At 42.8% G+C, this 18173-nt stretch overlaps 2 long non-coding RNA genes across 2 annotated transcripts in view; one reads left to right on the top strand and one right to left on the bottom strand.

Annotated features, from left to right (window-relative positions):
• The window catches only part of LOC137619282 (uncharacterized), a 39144-nt gene extending 25186 nt beyond the window's left edge, over positions 1-13958 (top strand). Inside the window, exon 3 of the long non-coding RNA XR_011039885.1 lies at positions 13080-13958. This is a non-coding gene — a long non-coding RNA (uncharacterized lncRNA). The remainder of the gene's footprint in view (positions 1-13079) is intronic.
• Positions 1-18173, bottom strand: part of LOC137618696 (uncharacterized) — a 408492-nt gene that overhangs the window by 133610 nt on the left and 256709 nt on the right. The gene's annotated exons all lie outside the window — the stretch shown is intronic.

Here is an 18173-nt window from a genome sequence, read left to right as displayed (position 1 = left end):
CTGCAGGTAAACCATGCTTCCTTGTGTTCCGAGTATTGAGCCAATACTGTCGCATCCCCCATATCCTGACGAGATGGTATTGGGAACGTCCTAACCCAGAGTTTCTTCTGGAACTCCAGGTCAACTGCCTAGGACAGGTCACACTTCTTCCTTCACACACAAGCTTACGTAGGCCACATGGTTCCTTGCGGAGCAAGGAACTTGTGATGTGCAGGGACTCCTTTTCTCGAGTGCGACTCACTCGGATTCTGAGTCCCCGGGTAAAGCCAAAGCCAGTATGGCTGGGGACTTTCCACCCTACCTAAGGGGTAAGTCACCCTCTGTAAATAGCGTGGTTTGTATTTCGGTTACGGAACAAATGACAAATTCGAAGATAATTTGTATTTTTCCTAACCATACAAACCTTAGCTATTTACACATATTTGCCCGCCAGCCCTGTCTCCCAAGACAAGTCCTACCTCTAAGTGAAAGTGAGCATTCATCTGTGTGTGGGGGGGGGAGGGGTAGCTAGCTACCACTCCCCTACCCCCCCGCTAACTAGCGCAGGGGTAATACACCCTCGTTAAATTCTAATGGCTCGCCATTTCAGCTGCGCTAAAAGGTAACCCTCTGTAAATAGCTAAGGTTTGTATGGTTAGGAAAAATACAAATTATCTTCAAATTTTTCTGAGTCCTTGCCTGCCAAAGCAGAGCGATCGTCGTGGCGAGTAGAAGCGGGTGCAAGACTCTTAGTCGAAGACCTTCAGACTCTCGGCGGGGTTTTGGTCTAGGCAGGATGTCTGCTCCCTTCGAGCGCCCAACCACAAGGCCTCTCGCTGTCTTGCCTTGCACGGGAAACCCGTGAGTCCCAAGGAAGGTCGCTCTGAAAGAGAAAAAGACATTTTATGAAGCTTTAGGCTAGTTGCTTTTAATCATAAGCCGGTTAGTAAAATGGTTGACGGGTGAGAAAGACTACGTCTTTACCGAGCCAAAATAAAAAGCGACAGTCAGTCGCTAGTGCTAGTGAGAGCAAGGTGGCTAGCTGACCCCACTATCCCCTCCCCCTACGCTAACTAGCGGTGGGTGGTTACACCTCGAAAAAGCTTTAACCCTTTTACCCGCAAAGGATGTACTGGTACGTTTCACAAAACACATCCCTTTACCCTCATGGACGTACCGGTATGTCCTTGCAAAAAACTGTTATTTACAATTTTTTTTTGCATATTTTTTTTTTAAATTTTGAGAAACTTCAGGCATTTTCCAAGAGAATGAGACCAACCTGACCTCTCTATGATGAAAGTTGAGGCTGTTAGAGTAATTTAAAAAATATATACTGCAAAATGTGCTTGAAAAAAAAAAATAACCCCTGGGGGTTAAGGGTTGGAAAGTTCCAAATAGCCTGGGGGTAAAAGGGTTAACAGCTATATTCAGCTCTGCGGAAATAAACACCCATGCGTAAAGAGCTCTAGGGTTTTTATCGCTAGGAAAATTACACTTTATTCACAAATTTGTTACTTTTCCTAACTGTACAAACCTAAGTCCTTTAGATTATACTTCTCTCCTCAGCTACTCTCAGTTCTGAGCCGAGAGTTCATAAGTGAAGAAACTCCCACAGGTGAGGGGGCAGACCACCTCGGTCTGCTCCCACTTGTTGCTTAACTGCCCGTTAAAAGATGCAACGGCCATCCCACCTAAACGACTTGTGTTTGTATAATGAGGAAAAACACAAAATACTTTTAAGATTTTTAATTTTAATAATGTGTGGCTAATCATATCTTGGGATATTGGTAGCGGGGTATCCGAGTCTATCAAATATAAAATGCCACAGTTTCAACCCTTAACTTTGTTGACATCAGACAATAATGTTAATATCAAATTAAATATTCAATAACTGAAGATCTTAACCCTATGAATAAGTAGAGGAACAACTATAAGTCTGCTGTAGTTGAACAGCAGTCAGTATCCGTCTCAGGGAGTCTTTTCAAGAAGAGGAGAGAAGTCCACTGTCAGTCTTCATCAACATCTTTGCTTGTTTCAGTAAGATGATGATAGACTAGCTTGGAACACAACAACTATTTTATGCCTAGATTTAGGAGTGCCAAAGGGTCATGGAAAGAGAGGTGGATGAGGGAAGGAAGAGGGGAAGGGCAAAGGTCAGATATGGGAGGATAAAGTAGCAAATGATTTGCGGGAAAAGGGATGAAGAGAACGGGAGGGCCTGGATAGAAGATCATGGAGAAGGCTTATACATAAAAGGGAGTAAAGGCTGTAGACAAAGAAGAATTCAGTAGTTAGACAGGGAACTAAGATGAAAATCTTTGTTGAGGAAACAGTTAATTCAGAGACCACCAAATAATTTCATAAAATTCTTCCACTGTCTTGGGTTAGAGTCCTCTTGCTTGAGGGTACACTCGAGCACACTATTCTATTTTTTCTTATTTCCTTTCCTCACTGGGTTATATTTTAGGCCAGTCATTCTACGTCATTTTTGGGTCGAACCCACCACAAATTGCAATAGTAATGAAACATGCATTTTTCAATGTCAAATTTAGTGGAGAATGACATACTAAAAATCAAGGAAAATCGAAGCATTGGAACATTTCCAAATTTTGCAATCATTAAGAGAAGGTTTGAAGAAAAAAAATCTGCATAAAATTTTCAGTGTATATTCTAGAGTCTAGACAAACAACTGTATACATGTTACATTACGACACCGGCATTCACCTTAGCTAAATTAAGATGACCATGACCAAGGATCAAGAGTTGAATGAACTGAGAGTCAAGTCTAATCATGTTGCCAAGACATCTCCATGTACCAGACCACACTGACAAATGTTTATTCATCTTCAGGACCAGCAAGAGCGCATTCTTCTTCTGGATCACTTTCTGGTTCTGGCAAGGTCACATTAGAACAGTGAAGTCCTTTGCATTCACTGCAGGCGGAAGAGCATTCCAGGTTGTACTTGCGACAGCTGCATCGTCGGGTACTGCAGTCTGTATTGTAGCCACAGTGGATGGCATCTAGCAGGTAATCTGGAGCAGGCTTCATCTCGGTCATAACGGGAACCATTCTCTCGTCACGGATAGCCCATCCCCAACCATTGGCATCCATGCCAACTCCTTGCCACTGCTGAACCTGAACATACTCCCGTAGGCAATGTTGCTTTGCAGATGCTGATGTAGGGGGCAGGGTACGAGGCTCAACTCTGACAGTGCTTGTTGAAACCTTCTGGCAGAAGCGCTGAAGCCTTAGTATGTCCAGTGTTTCCCCGGGCTGGCCATTGTACAAGCAAACCACGGAATTCTCTCCAGCTGTCATGACATCCTCTTTCGACGCTCCAGGAGTGTTGAACGTTGCCAAAAGGCCAGAGAAATACGCACTGGAGTTCAGCTTCTTCAAAGCTGCTGATTTGCCAATGGAGTACAGTCTTGACGTGGTATCACAACCCAGGAGTCCATGTGCCACAAGGAGCTTGTCACACACAAGGCGTCCAAGTGTCTTTTGCACTTGCTCGATATTCCAACATCTTGCTTGCCTCCTTGACGTCAGCTTAGGCTCAGGTCGGAAGAACAGGTTGTGTGATTTGGGCCCTGCATGACTACATAGGAGAACACGAAGATCGGTGTCATCGCCAACTACCACGGTGTCCTTGGTGTTTGCACATGCAATGGCTGTCTCCACTATGAGGACATCTGCATCTGCCCTGGCATGAAGAACATCGTTGTGCTGCCGTTGAAGGTCATCACTCAGTAGATTGATGAAGCTTTGTTTATTTGTTTGGTTGGCAAGGAAGTCATCTTTCTTCATAGTACATACCATGTCCTTTGTGAAGTTGACAAGGGGACTGCTGTGAGATTGAACGCGCCTGCTGTGACAGCTTTACCATACCTGTCTCCAACATATCGTATGTAGTGACTGGAGATTCCTTCATAGGTCTCGCCAAAATTCCAAGGAATTCTGTGTAGCAATGCCCCACCATCCAGAACATATTGCACATTCTGTGGCAGCACTGTGTTGCGAACGGCAAGGGGGAGTTGTTTCCAAATGGCCTCGGCTATCGCTGGCTTGTCGGCCTCAAGCAGGATATCAATGGTCTGAAACAGTGCTGGTGGGTAACTGCGTAGTTCGTACTTGAAGACATCAGTGAGGTCATCAGAGCGTGATCCTGCCGTACTCAGACGTTGGAACAACAGTTGTGGATCTATCAGAACAGATTCTTTGCCATTTTTCACTGATGAACGTGTGTCTAAAGTCACAACCTGATTTTTTTTCTTGAACGTGTGATCAAGAACCTTTTTGCCAACCATTCCATCTAAGATCTTCCTGCCCACTGACGCTGCTTGGTCAGCATTGACCGAATCTCCAGCTGTGATGCCAGTGTCAATGCTTTGCAAAGTTGGATCGTTTCCAAAAGGATCCTTTGATGACAGGTAGCCAATGAGTTTGTGCGTGTCATCTGTGTCCTGTGCTTGTCGAGCTGCTCTTTGTTCTTTGTGCTGGTCACTGGTCCCATACGGCACTGATGTGTAGTCTTGCAAGGCCATGTTGACCTCTGCACATATGGGGGTGGACAGCAGCCACGTGATCCTTTACGACTCGCTCATGCCATGGCCCCTTGTCAGTCCCCCTGTGGTTTTCACACTTCCCATGAGCACTTGCTCGGTCAGAAGATCTGTGGACAAGCCGGCCCAGTACCGATCTGAGCGCCGCACTACGTGATATCCATTCTGGAACTGGTGGTGGACCTCGGGGTGCTGAATAGACAGTTGTGCCAGTCGCTGCAGGTAGACGTAAATAGATTTGGTGTAGAGATTGTGGCCTGCAGCTGCCAGGTAGGGCAACAGGTCGTGCAAAGCGTGCACGTGCAGACGCCAGTCACCAGTGCGTTCCGACCTCAGGAATGTCCTCAATATGTCAATCATGTCCATGTATTGCAGCCATAGCTGTGCAGTACGTAGATCCTTCATCGATTGTCGGGCAACATTCATGATGTCACGAACAGAGTCCAGAACCGGGGCTGAAAGGATATCTTAAGTAGAACACTCACCCTTCATCAATGAATCATTCAGGTCTCGCAGCTCACACAGGTCAATTGGTCCAGCTCCCACACTTTGCGACCCTGACTCGGTATCATGTGGATCTATGGCTGCCTGTGCATCATCTATCTTTTGCATTATCTCGTCTTCACTTGGTTCGTCATCTTCTACAATACCCTGAGGACCATCATTCTTAGCCTGCGAACAAATAGGCACTAGCGTACCAAGTATCCTTTCTGCGAGGAGAGTGTTCAGTGCTGCATCAACCAAGAGATGCCCATGGATAGCTCGGTCATATGCCTTGCCAGACAGCATGTGCATTACAGTGTTCTCGGCATACACCAGTTCCAGAACAGAGCGCAGTCCAGATCCTGACATGATATTTCCAAAACTCCCCAAGAAGCTCATCAACGTGTGGAAGCCCCCCATGCGCAGTACAATCTTAGGCAAGTCACTGCCCTCCGATTGACTTTCGATGATGGTAAGTGCCTTCCACCAAAGTGGTTGGTCAAATGTGATGATGACCTTTGCGTTGTACTGTTTGGCGTGCTCAGATAGAAATGTCAATGTTGAATAGATGCAAGTTGGATCACTGCTGTTCATGTCGATCATGGGAAGCAGGAAGACTGTAGACTGACCTGGATGTACACCAGTGTGCACGGCTTGCATCATGCCAGACCATGCTGGTCGTGGTGAGCGTAATGTGAGGGACAGCTTCCAGAGGAGGTCAAGGTTGGTAGATCTGTCCTTTTCCATCTCATCTTGTAGAACCTCATACCTCAGAGTATCTAGCCCATCGCAAGGTGTTGTCAGATGTCGGATGTTTATTCGGCCCGCAGCTACAACATCCTTCAGTGTCACAGACACACGTGGCACTCTTGTTGATGTCCTGGTACCTGGAGTGACAGACGCAATCATTCCCATCCCGGGGAATGTGTTGAGGCCATCTATTGTACGGATGTTGTGATCGACATTGTCCGCCATATATTGGATGAACTGCTCTGGCCGGTAGTTTGGTATGTCTGTCCCTAGTACAACTGCTGCACTCCGTTCATACCTTTGTATCTCACGATAAGAACTGCAATATCCGTGGGCATGGAGCGTGTCGATCAAGAACTTTGATGCAAAATGATGGTGCATCTGTACACCCAGTCCTATCTGTAAGGGTGCCAGCAGCACTCGGGGCCGAATTGCCTACATGATAGCTTGCCCTAGAGAACCGACTTTTCTATCAGCATCTCGGCCCACAAAGAGTGTTTGAAGAAAGAGTTTTAGTTATTCAGGTAGGAACGACATGGCTTCTTCTGTTGAGGACATTTCAGTCGTACATGGGTACATATCTATCGACTGTTGTTCGGATTTCACATCACTTTTGATCAGTTTTGCTGCCGTCTTAATCAGTCTCATCTTCTCAGCTTCATATAATGTCTCCTTTGGCCTTTGATGGAATTCGTGAATGATCGCAGAGGCCCTGTGGCGAAAGGTCACAACATTCTCTTGGCCATTTATTTCTGCGATGGTGATATCCTGACCAAAGTGCTTTTGGATACATTCCTTCATGTAGGTGAATCCATAAGGTGTGCAATCAGTTCCAAGAAGAAATTCCCCCATTTTTCCTATGAGATCCGGTATCGTTGTCTGTTCCTCGTCATTGGCTTTGAGGTACTCTGCGACTTTTATGAATGCATCATTCCGTGTGTCATCAGCCGGTCTACCATACTTAAGTCGCTTTCTTGGCACTGTAAGGAACTGGCGTGGAATCTGCTTCCCAGTTCTGAAGTTTATGCTACATATATTGTGATAGACTGCGTCAGCGGCATGCAAGTCCTGGACGAATTCTACTCGAGCCTTTACTGTCTCTGACCATGCATCATTGCGTTCAACACAGCTCTCTGCAACCTTCCTCTGGAAGTCCATTGTTCGGACTGGTATAAGTTTATGCGTTTTTTTTCTGCCCTGGTACTTGTCTGGTGTTCCACAGAACAAACAGTGTTCGCCGTAGTGAAACGCAGAACTGGCAGATCGACGCGCACGCACAGTGCTGATGAAACCACCAGTACAGTCATATTTGCGTTTTCTGATGTCTCGCTCAATAGACAGTTGGGAGCAGAAGTCCTCCCTGCATCTGGTGTGTACAACTTGTCCAGGTGCGACACTGATATCAACCTGCCGTAGGTCATTTGCCTTGTTTATTCCATCACACCCATTGGCACCTAATTTCGTGGTTTGTTCGCCGTTGCCGAGAGACTCGCTGCAGAAAACGCAATCGTCCATGCTACTGCTTAACCTAAAAAGAAAAAAAAAAAAGGCTATTAGACGTTAATTATCTCAATTTATTTATTTAATAATAAAAATGTTTGACATCTTTTGAGAAATGTGAAAGAAATAACAAAAGCACTGTTATAACAAAAAATGTTATGCCATTTCTATTAGCATATTTTTGTGCATAACTTTCAAAAAGTGGTTGCTCAAAATGAATGTGTTCCAATGCCTCAAATTTCCTTGACTTTTACTATGTTATTACATGGGTCAAAAGAAGCAAAAATGCAAAGTTTCATTACTATTGCAATTTGTGGTGGGTATATCCATAAAATGACTGGCCTACTAGGGAGGCACAACGCGAGCCACCGCGCGAGCCTACAGGAACGAGAACTGCCAGGTCGTCATCCTCACGTTCCCCCCCCCCTGCAAGCGCAGACCAGCGCGCTCGCAGGAGGGAGAGAAGTCTCCAGATAGGTCCAGGAACCAACCTTCTTCTTCCCTTTCTTTTCAGGCAGGGCCAGTTGTCGTTTCTTCTCCGAAGGATCGCCTGATCCCCTTCCATTCAGAGGGAGTCTCTGACAGCGCAGCTGTCTGTGAGCAGCCATGGTTCGGGTCCCTCATCATAGCTGTCGTGCAGGCTGTCAAACCTGCCTTCGCTGAGATGGGCCTCAAATCAATGGCGGATCTGACCCCACAGAAGAGGAAGAGAGGAGTAGAAGTCATGGTAAATTCTCCAAGGGTCAAGCTGGCTCCTCGGACATCCTTGAGGAAGGCTTCCTTACCCCCCCCCCCCAGACTTTCTCTCCCTCTCCTGTGGACGAGGATTATCCGTCCTCGGGAATCTTCCGAGGTGAGGCGTTCTCTCATCGCACTAATGGGAGAAACCCCGCCTCGCACAGGAGAATCGTCCCCGGTTGGGGTGGAGAAGAGCCCTCAGACATCGTTGTTGGAGTCTTGTATTCCTCCCAGGAGGGAACCTAAGGACTCCAAGACAGTCACCAAGTCATCCTCAAGAATTCGCCCAGAGCCAACAAGACCCGCAGAGAACGTCCATGTGTCCCCCCAAGAAGAGCCTTTGGGGACTGGAGACTTTGCTGCCAGAGTAAGAGTAAGGGGGCAAGCCCTACGGGCAGAAGTTGAGACCATGTTAAAGAAGGGCGCTCTCCAGGAGGTCGTCGACGGTTCCCCATGCTTCTTCAGTCGACTCTTTCTTGTAAAGAAGGCGTCTGGAGGCTAGAGACCATTCATCGACCTCTCAGCTCTGAACAAGTTTGTCAAACAAACCCTGTTCAGCATGGAGACAGCGGACACGGTCAGACTTGCAGTGAGACCACAAGACTTCATGTGTACACTGGACCTGAAGGACGCGTACTTCCAGATCCCAATCCAGCCATCTTCAAGGAAGTACTTAAGATTCAGCCTAGACAACATGATCTACCAGTTCAAGGTGCTGTGTTTCGGTCTCTCCACAGCACCTCAGGTATTCACTAGAGTGTATACCCTGACTTCTTCGTGGGCACACAGGATCGGCATCCGTCTCCTCCGTTATCTGGACGACTGGCTGATCTTGGCAGACTCAGAGTCGACCCTTCTTCGACACCGAGACAAGCTTCTGGGACTTTGCCAAGATCTTGGGATCATGGTAATTCTCGAGAAGTCTTCTCTGCTTCCAACTCAGCGACTGGTATATCTAGGCATGATCTTGGACACCAATATCCACAAAGCCTTCCCATCAGACGAGAAGAACTCCCAGCCCAATCGTGGTTATGTCTCCTCGGTCACCTTTCTTCACTGGCCCGTCTAGTTCCAAATGGTCGCCTCAGGATGAGATCCCTGCAATGGCGACTAAAGTCCCGGTGGAATCAAGGACACGATTCCCCGGATGTCTTGGTCCCTATGGTTCCTGCGGAATGGACGAACCTTCTGTAGTGGCTGAAGGATGAAAACCTACGAAAGGGAGTGGATCTTCTCATCCTCCCCCCGGATTTGATGCTGTTCTCGGATGCCTCAAATAATGGTGGGGGCCCATGTTCTGAACCACAGGAACTCAGGCCTCTGGTCAGAATCAGAAAAGTGCCTCCATGTAAACCTGCTAGAAATGAAGGGCGTATACATGGCACTTCAACAGTTCCAACAATACCTGGCGGGTCACTCCGTGGTGGTGATGAGCGACAACACCACGGTAGTGGCTTACATCAACAAGCAGGGAGGTACCTTTTCAGAGCAGCTATCCCATCTTGCAGTAGGGATACTGAGATGGACTGAAGTCCACTCGATTCCACTATCAGCTCTCTTCATTCCAGGCAAGAGGAATGTGCTCGCCTACAGTCTGAGCAGGTCATCTCGGATAGTGCGTACCGAGTGGTCTTTGGATCGTCTAGTAGCCAACAAAGTCCTGACTTTGTGGGGTTCCCCTACGGTGGATCTGTTCTCGACAGCATTGAATTTCAAGCTTCCGCCGTACTGCTCCCCAGTCCCGGACCCCAAGGCACTCTGGCAAGATGCCTTCCAACAACGGTGGGACAATATCGACGTTTACGCCTTTCCCCCCGTTCTGTCTGATGAGAAGGGTACTCAACAAGACCAGAATATCGGTTAACCTTTCGATGACCTTGATAGCTCCGCTATGGCATCATGCAGAGTGGTTCCTGGACCTTCTGCAGCTCCTGACGGAACTCCCGAGAGAACTTACTCGTCGACACGAGCTACTCAGACAACCACATGCCAACATCTTCCACAAAGCCGTAGCATCGCTGCGGCTTCACGCCTGGAGAGTATCCAGCGTCTCCTCACAGAGAGAAGCTTTTCGCAACAAGTTGCTGAAAGGATGTCTCGACACCTGTGAAAGTCATCCGCAGGGGTCTACCAGGCAAAGTGGAGAGTCTTCTGTGGCTGGTGTCGTGGAAGGGGTATCTCTCCACTCGATGCCACTATTCCAGCAATAGCGGAGTTTCTCGTGTATTTGCAGGAAGAAATGCGCCTTTCAGTCTCGGCAGTGAAAGGCTATCGCTCAGCCCTAAGTCTTGCCTTCAGGCTCAAAGGAATGGACATTTCCTCTTCGCTGGAACTTTCTCTACTCGTACGAAGTTATGAACTTACCTGATCTCAGTCGGAAGTGAGACCTCCTCCATGGAATGTGGTTCGAGTCCTCAGGTCTCTTAAGAGACCTCCTTTCGAACCATTACGCCAGGCTTCTGATCGCCACCTGACTTGGAAGACGGTGTTCCTACTTGCTTTGGCCTCGGCCAAGCGAGTCAGCGAACTTCATGGTCTCTCATATGACATCGCCCATTCAAGGGGATGGGGGGAGGTAACGTTCAGTTTCATTCCTGAGTTTGTTGCTAAGACTCAAAATCCAGGATTGCCGGACCCTCGGTTCGACTCCTTCCGGATTTCGAGTCTCCGTTCTGTAACAGATGACCCAGACCATCTCCTACTGTGCCCAGTAAGGAGTCTGAGGCTCTATCTTAAGAGAACAGCTGCAATTCATCCTCGGGTGCAAGCATTGCTCGTGAGCACGGGAATTACGAAGAGGAGGGTCACTAGGAATACCATCTCAGCGTGGATTCGCAGGGTTATCCCTCATTCCCTGAATCTCGACCCTCCTCCGTCACGTCGCCCTAGAACACATGATGTCAGAGGCATTGCTACGTCCCTGGCATTCAAGAAGAATTACTCGGTGACACAGGTTTTACAAGCAGGGGTTTGAAAGCATCAAACGACCTTCACAGCCCACTACCTGCAAGACATGAACCACAGGAGGCTCGATACGTTCTCTATCGGCCCTGTGGTGGCTGCACAACAGCTGGTTTAAACCTCAGGCTCCTTAATGGACAAGTAGCAGAAGGTTGAGGGCATTGTTACCCGGTTTTAGTCTGCGTGAATGAAAAGGTATGCCTGGCCCTTATTCTTTTCTTCATCCTCCCTTCTCTTGGGGAAAGCAGCATCCTGGGTTCTCTGCACAGCTGACCTCAAACCACAGCAGATAACCCATGTTTCCTTGTGTTCCTAGTATTAAGATAATACTGTTACGTCCCCATACCCTTACAAGGTGGTATTGGGAACGTCCTATCCTCGAATTCCATCTAAATGACTTCAGGTCAACGTCCTAGGACGAGTCACACTTCATTCCTTCACACACAAGCATATATAGGCCGCGGTCCTTGCAGAGCAAGGCACTTGCGATGTGCAGGGACTCTTTATCTTGAGCACTGACACACTCAGATACTGAGTCTCGGGCAAAAAGCCAAAAGCCAGTAACGGCTGGGACTTACCACCCTACCTAAGGGTTAAGTCACCCATATTAAATAGCGTGGTTTGTATTTCGGTTACGGAACAAATGACAAATTCGTAGATAATTCTTATTCTTCCTAACCATACAAACCTTAGCTATTTAATCAAACTTGCCCGCCAGCCATGTCCCCCGGGAAGTCCTACCTCTAAGCAAAGTGAGCTAGTCACAGGTGTGTGGGGGGGGGGGGGGGGTAACAGCGAGGGGGTAGTAAACCCTCGTTAAAATTCTAATGGATCGTCATTTCAGCTATGCCGAAAGTAATACCCATATTAAATAGCTAAGGTTTGTATGGTTAGGAAAAATACAAATTATCTACGAATTGGTCATTTTATTAAATACCTATGTATGCCAGCATTTATATATGAAATTCCAGGTCCTTGTGAATGATAAAAACTGACTCTGTAGGGTGATTTTAATTTTGCAATAAGATGCAGTAATTAATTACTTTTATCAACATTGTTGTATATTCTTATTCCAAAGTATTTTTATGTAATTGTAATAGCTATGTACATTGCACGATGTGCCTCACACTGAGGGACCTTGGGGAACCCAAACATATTCTAGAATAAGGCAATAAGGCTCTCTCTCTCTCTCTCTCTCTCTCTCTCTCTCTCTCTCTCTCTCTCTCTCTCTCTCTCTCTCTCTCTCTCTGTAAATTATTTGAGTAAGAAATGGTTATCTAATATTCAGTTTCATCCGGCTGAAAAAGTATCCATCAAATCTAGATTTAAAAGATATTCTTAAATCTAGACTGAGTCTCTTTATAACCTTTCATCTCCATCAAAGCCTTTCTTATAGGAAATGTCTGTCTGCTTACTTTGTGTCTGTTATATTTATGAAGTATTTTGATTACTCTCAGATTAGTATTACGAAGAGAGTCTAGAAGTGTTTTATCCTCTAAGGGGGAACTACAAGAAATGATCTTAGTCCAGTGATTTGTAGATGCCAGTGAATGCAGTTGGCAGTAGAATCTTATCTTGTGCCTTTGAACCTCATCATTTGTTGTCTTCTCTCCAAGATGTTCACCTTCTCACACTTCATGTTGCTTTGTTAACCAATTTTCAGTCAAGGAAAATCTCATCAGCCTTAAAATATGATTTTGTGGTTTTGAGAAGACTTATGTCTAAAGTAAAAGTTCAAACTTGCAGCGAATTATTTCTTGTTGAACAGACAGAAGTGTCTTTTTATAGTTTATATAATATGACATCTATTTCAACATTACTGTTCTTAATGTGTTATATTTTAATTGTTCATTGCTTCTACTTTTAGTTTATTTCATTACAGAGTATCCATTCCTCATTGGGCTATACTTCCCTGTTGGAGCCCTTGGGCTTATAGCATTTAGCTTTTCCAACTAGGGTTGTAGCTTAGCTAGTAATAATGATAATGATAATAATAATCTTAGTGTTTTTGTGTAAACTCTTCAATATCACAAGAACTTTTACATTGTTGTGAGGTACAATAACTTTGTAATATGTTTGTATAATGATCTTCTTGTATCTTTCAGGTACAAAACTTGAATTCAAAGAGCCACATTATTCCCCGTCCTCAAGTGGAAGGTTCATGAGCACCTCAACAGGAAGAAACTCACCTTAGAGCTACTTCACCTACAGAACTTGTTAGTTGAGAGAGATTATATTAGGGTCAAGGAATCATAGATGAGGATTATAGATGAAATAGCAAAAACTACCTTTAGTAAACAGGATTAAACCCTGAAGATATATGTGCTATTAGACTGCAGAGAAGGTTGGAGGAGATTCACTCTGAAAAGGTTCAGTTGGGCAAGTCGACTGTATACATTAGTTTCCCTGTGCTAATACAGACATTGTTGATAAAGACCGTAGTTTCCCCTAGGAAAAAAAGGATAGTAACAGTAATACAGTATATACAAGAGTTCAATAAGCATATTTATTTACTTTTCCCCCAAAATACCGTTCAGTTTTTATCAAGTTTATCAAGCATTATGTCTCAATGAAGACTTTTCATGGTTCTTGTGTCATTAGTGTGTGTGCAGTCGATCAATGTAGAATGGTTGGGGTTTTGAAGAGTCAAGTCATAACTGGTTCTTAATACAGTAAATAAAGATTCTAAACACGAAGGTATACATTGCAGATATGTCTGTGAAAAGCTCTTGTAGGTTACTATCCTATTATTGTAGATCCTTTTTGAAAGTGAATCCTTTTGACTTTGTTTTCTAACACCACATGAATTGCATGGCCAGTTGTCTGTCAGGTGTTGAGGTTGGTTGAAAATTGAAGCTTGTCTTTGTCAAAGAAGTCAGATGGTTAGTTGAACAAACATTGACTAATAGTATGTGCTAGAAGTTAGGAAAAGGAAAGCCTTTTCTATTGGATTTGAGTTACATTCTGTCTGGTCACATCTTCCATCTTAACCCTGGATAGGTACGGTGGGTCGTTTGCGACCCCGAGCGTCAAAAAAAACAGGTTTTTCTCACGTGACTCACCCCTGTGACTGAATTTGTGGGTGATCGACCTGCAGGAGGTGTCTCCCCTACACGCTCTAGTAGTGTCCAGATGTGCATTGCTGTAGCTGTACTCCTTCCCCGATTTCTGAGACGCATCGGGGTCGTTCGCGTCCGAGTTTACCCTTCTGAGGTAGTTTGCATAATTATCAAAGTTATTACGTATTATGAAATTGTCGTAGAATGGTGCAACTTGTATAGGTTATCAGTTGTGGAAAGTCTTGGTGGATTGTTTGGCTACCATGTGCATGTTTTTTTTTTTAGTTAAAATGTCGTTCATCACCACGAGGACCATTTTACCGCGAGTGCCCCTTTTTCATTTTTTTTCATTTTTTTGCCAAGTCATTTTTCCGTAAGATATTGCCAAATAGTGTCGTAAAACTTTTGCTTGTTTAGTGTTGGAAAGTGTGTCTAGATGATCTGGCTACCCATGCATGACTTTGTTTTTGTCAGATACGACGTAGTTATTGGTATATTGGGTATTTAACTGCGGTTACCAATTTCTGTTTTTTTTCAATATTTGTAAAAATTACTACGTAGTAAGGAATTGCCGTATATTATTCATTTTTTTTTTCATGTTTATGTGTTAGAAAGTGTGCCTTGATTGTTGGGCTAACACGTGCATGTCTTTTTTTTTATCTGAGATGTCGTATATTAGAATGTCGGGCATTTTACCGCGAGTGTCCCTTTTTCATTTTTTTTCATTTTTTTGCCAAGTCATTTTTCCGTAAGATATTGCGAAATAGTGTCGTAAAACTTTTGCTTTTTTAGTGTTGGAAAGTGTGTCTAGATGATCTGGCTACCCATGCGTGATTTTGTTTTTGTCAGATACGACGTAGTTATTGGTATATTGGGTATTTAACTGCGGTTGCCAATTTCTGTTTTTTTTTCAATATTTGTAAAAATTTACTACGTAGTAAGGAATTGCCGTATATTATTGATTTTTTTTTTCATGTTTATGTGTTAGAAAGTGTGCCTTGATGGTTGGGCTAACACGTGCATGTCTTTTTTTTTATCTGAGATCCCGTATATTAGAATGTTGGGCATTTTTCCGCGAGTGCCCCTTATTATTTGTTTTGCATTTTTTTGCTTAGTCATGTTACCGTAAGGAATTGGCAAGTAGTGTCGCAAAACTTATATTTTTATAGTGTTGGAAAGTGTTTCTAGATGATCTGGCTACCCATGCCTATTTTTTTTTAGCCAGATATGGCATATATATAAGTATGTGTTCGATTTTCCTGTGATTGCCATTTTTTCGTTTTTTCCCATTTCTTTCAAAATTACTACGTACTAAGGAAATATCACAGAGTAATATTTCATTTATATGTTTATTTGTCGGAAAATATGCCTCGATGGTTTGCCTAGCACGTGGCTGAAATTTTTTTTTTCTGAAATGCCGTATATTAGAATGGCCATTTTTCCACGAGTGCCCCTTTTTATTTGTTTTGCATTTTTTTGCTTAGTCATGTTACCGTAAGGAATTGGCAAGTAGTGTCGCAAAACTTATATTTTTATAGTGTTGGAAAGTGTTTTTAGATGATCTGGCTACCCATGCCTATCTTTTTTTTAGCCAGATATGGCGTATATATAGGTATGTGTTCGATTTTCCGGTGATTGCCATTTTTTCGTTTTTTCTCAATTCTTTCAAAATTACTACGTACTAAGGAACTATCACAGAGTAATGATTCCTCTAGATGTTTATTTGTCGGAAAATTTTGTTTACTTTTTTTTTGATTGAATATCATCAAATTTTTTTAGCTAAAATATTGTTTTACATTTTTTTTTTCGATTTTATTTCCCTTAAAAAAAAATTTTTTGGGTCAGAATTTTAATTTTATAAACGTAAAATAATCGACAATTATCCAGCAACCCACCATACATTTTTTATGCATATCCAATAATAATTAGATTAGTAAATAACACCTTGAAATTGACATACCCTTCCTACATTTCAAGTGGCAGATTAGGGAGTCTGAGTCAGTGTGGTTGGCGGCCATTTTGTGGACATATCCGAAGCGTAAGCTGCCCTATCTATATATATTCTTGTTCCCTATAGAATTTGTGATATTTTGGTATATTTTTACCTGCATAAATATCATATTATATATTAAATATATGTATTTTTTTACGAAATTTCCAAGTACTCAAAAAATTACCTTTAGATATGGCCCCTGATATAAATGTAATTTACAAAATAATGAAGATTTTTTTACATATTTCTATTTTAGGATAACATATGTTTATTCCCTAAAAAAATTAGCCACTTCCTATTTCATTTGGGTACCCAAAAAAATTCATGAAATTTGGACAATTTTTTTTGGCCAAAAAAAGTTACCCTTTTTTTCTCATTTCAGATCTTCACCTCCATGGGTCTGACTTCATCCAAAATACATCAAGATGTGTCCTAAACATTCAAGAATCAATTCCTAAAAGGATTTGTGTATATATGTATAAACTTTTTTTTTATGAATTTTTATGTCAGGTCTTTTTTTTTTCTACTTAATTTTTTAAAATATTTATAATAAATAGTTTTTCTGCAGATGAGTAGTATTTATCTTTACAGTTGTTTTAAGCATTCATTGAAGTTTTTTTTGGCAAAAGAAAAAAGGAGGTTACTGCAAAAACTGATTTTTCAAGAATTTTTTTTGGCGTCGGGGTCGTTCGCGTTCGAGTATACCCTTAAAGGGGTGTCCGAGGACCGTACCTATCCAGGGTTAAATCTTTTTTTTAAGCTTTGTGAAATTTTCCATCACTTACAAAGGAATCTTCAGAGATATTCTCTCATTGACACGACATAAAAATAGCACACACAGGTACTGATTATCGCTCTTTCAAAAGTCAGGAAAAGACAACTCCATAATAGGAAATTAATATCTTTCTTTTAGTAAAGAACATTTCCTATATAGGACTCTTGAAGGACTAGACCATTTTCCCCAAGTGCAAGGGCACTACTGCATTACCCGTCCAAATGTGTTAATGTTTGTGTGAAATATCCTGTTCACATTATTTCCTGGCAGATCTCATTACACTTATCTTGTTCCACTTGAGTTGTTATTATTTCAATTCTCAGAGAATTTGGTGAAGCATTTGTTAATACCTGCAAAGAATGTCAATTAGATATCCACAGAAAATAATACGCTACTGAATAGTTTGGTTATATTGGTACAGAACTTTCCTGCTTCTTTGTAGTACTACAAACATCATCTTCCCTAATTTAATTCAAACATTTGAGCTCATTTAATTATCCAGGGGACCTGAAACTTCAGACTGATGCACTGAATTGTCTAATGAAAATTCTGTGTAAGGTTTGATTGCAAAGTATTCAACTTGCAACATTTTGAAACGGAAGTTACAAGACTCCGCATTGTGTAAAGGATTCACATGTTAACATACAATTTCATTTATGATTCCTTTGTAGGTTTACATATTTTACATTGTTTAATGAACACATTGTCCAACTGAAGGATTGTGCGAGATATCCCACACTTAATGCATCCAACACTAGCATGCACCGAAAGCTCCATCTTAGATTACCCTTTGCCTAAATACAGTACTTACACCCCATACCATAAGACAGGCTCTCATCCTGCGGTTTGTTTGAGGCCATAAAACCTTTCAAACACATCGCACACTTTGTGTATCACCCTTATTACTAATTTGTATTCATAAGACCTTTTTAGAAATATCAATCCTTATTAAAGGTCTTTCATTTTTGGTTGTTAATAATCATATGTGAATCACAAGCCATTATGTTATCAAACTTTCATGTAAGCTGAACTTAGAAATGGATGTGTCAGTCATATATTGAAGACTTCAGGTTAGCTTAAAAGTCAAATCTTTTCAATACCAACATCCAAGATTCGTTTGTAACATTTGAACATTCTGAGAATTATTGTCAATTTGTACTTTATTTCTTGAAGTTATTCCAGATTGAATCCTGTTTTGCAAAAAGTGTTAGTGAACAAACATTAATCAGAGCATTGATTTTAAGGTTATGACGTAAATAAAAGATTGTTTTTATATTTATTTACCTTTGTAGTGAAGAAAATTGTTATTTTTACTGTGCCATGACAATATCATGAAACTGGTTTCCTTTGCAGGTAGAGAATTTGGGGTTTA

Source organism: Palaemon carinicauda, chromosome 25 (assembly GCF_036898095.1).
Source record: "Palaemon carinicauda isolate YSFRI2023 chromosome 25, ASM3689809v2, whole genome shotgun sequence".
NCBI lineage: Eukaryota > Metazoa > Arthropoda > Malacostraca > Decapoda > Palaemonidae > Palaemon > Palaemon carinicauda.
The sequence above is the reverse complement of the archived record's forward strand: the minus strand, read 5'-3'. Positions and strand labels throughout refer to the sequence as shown.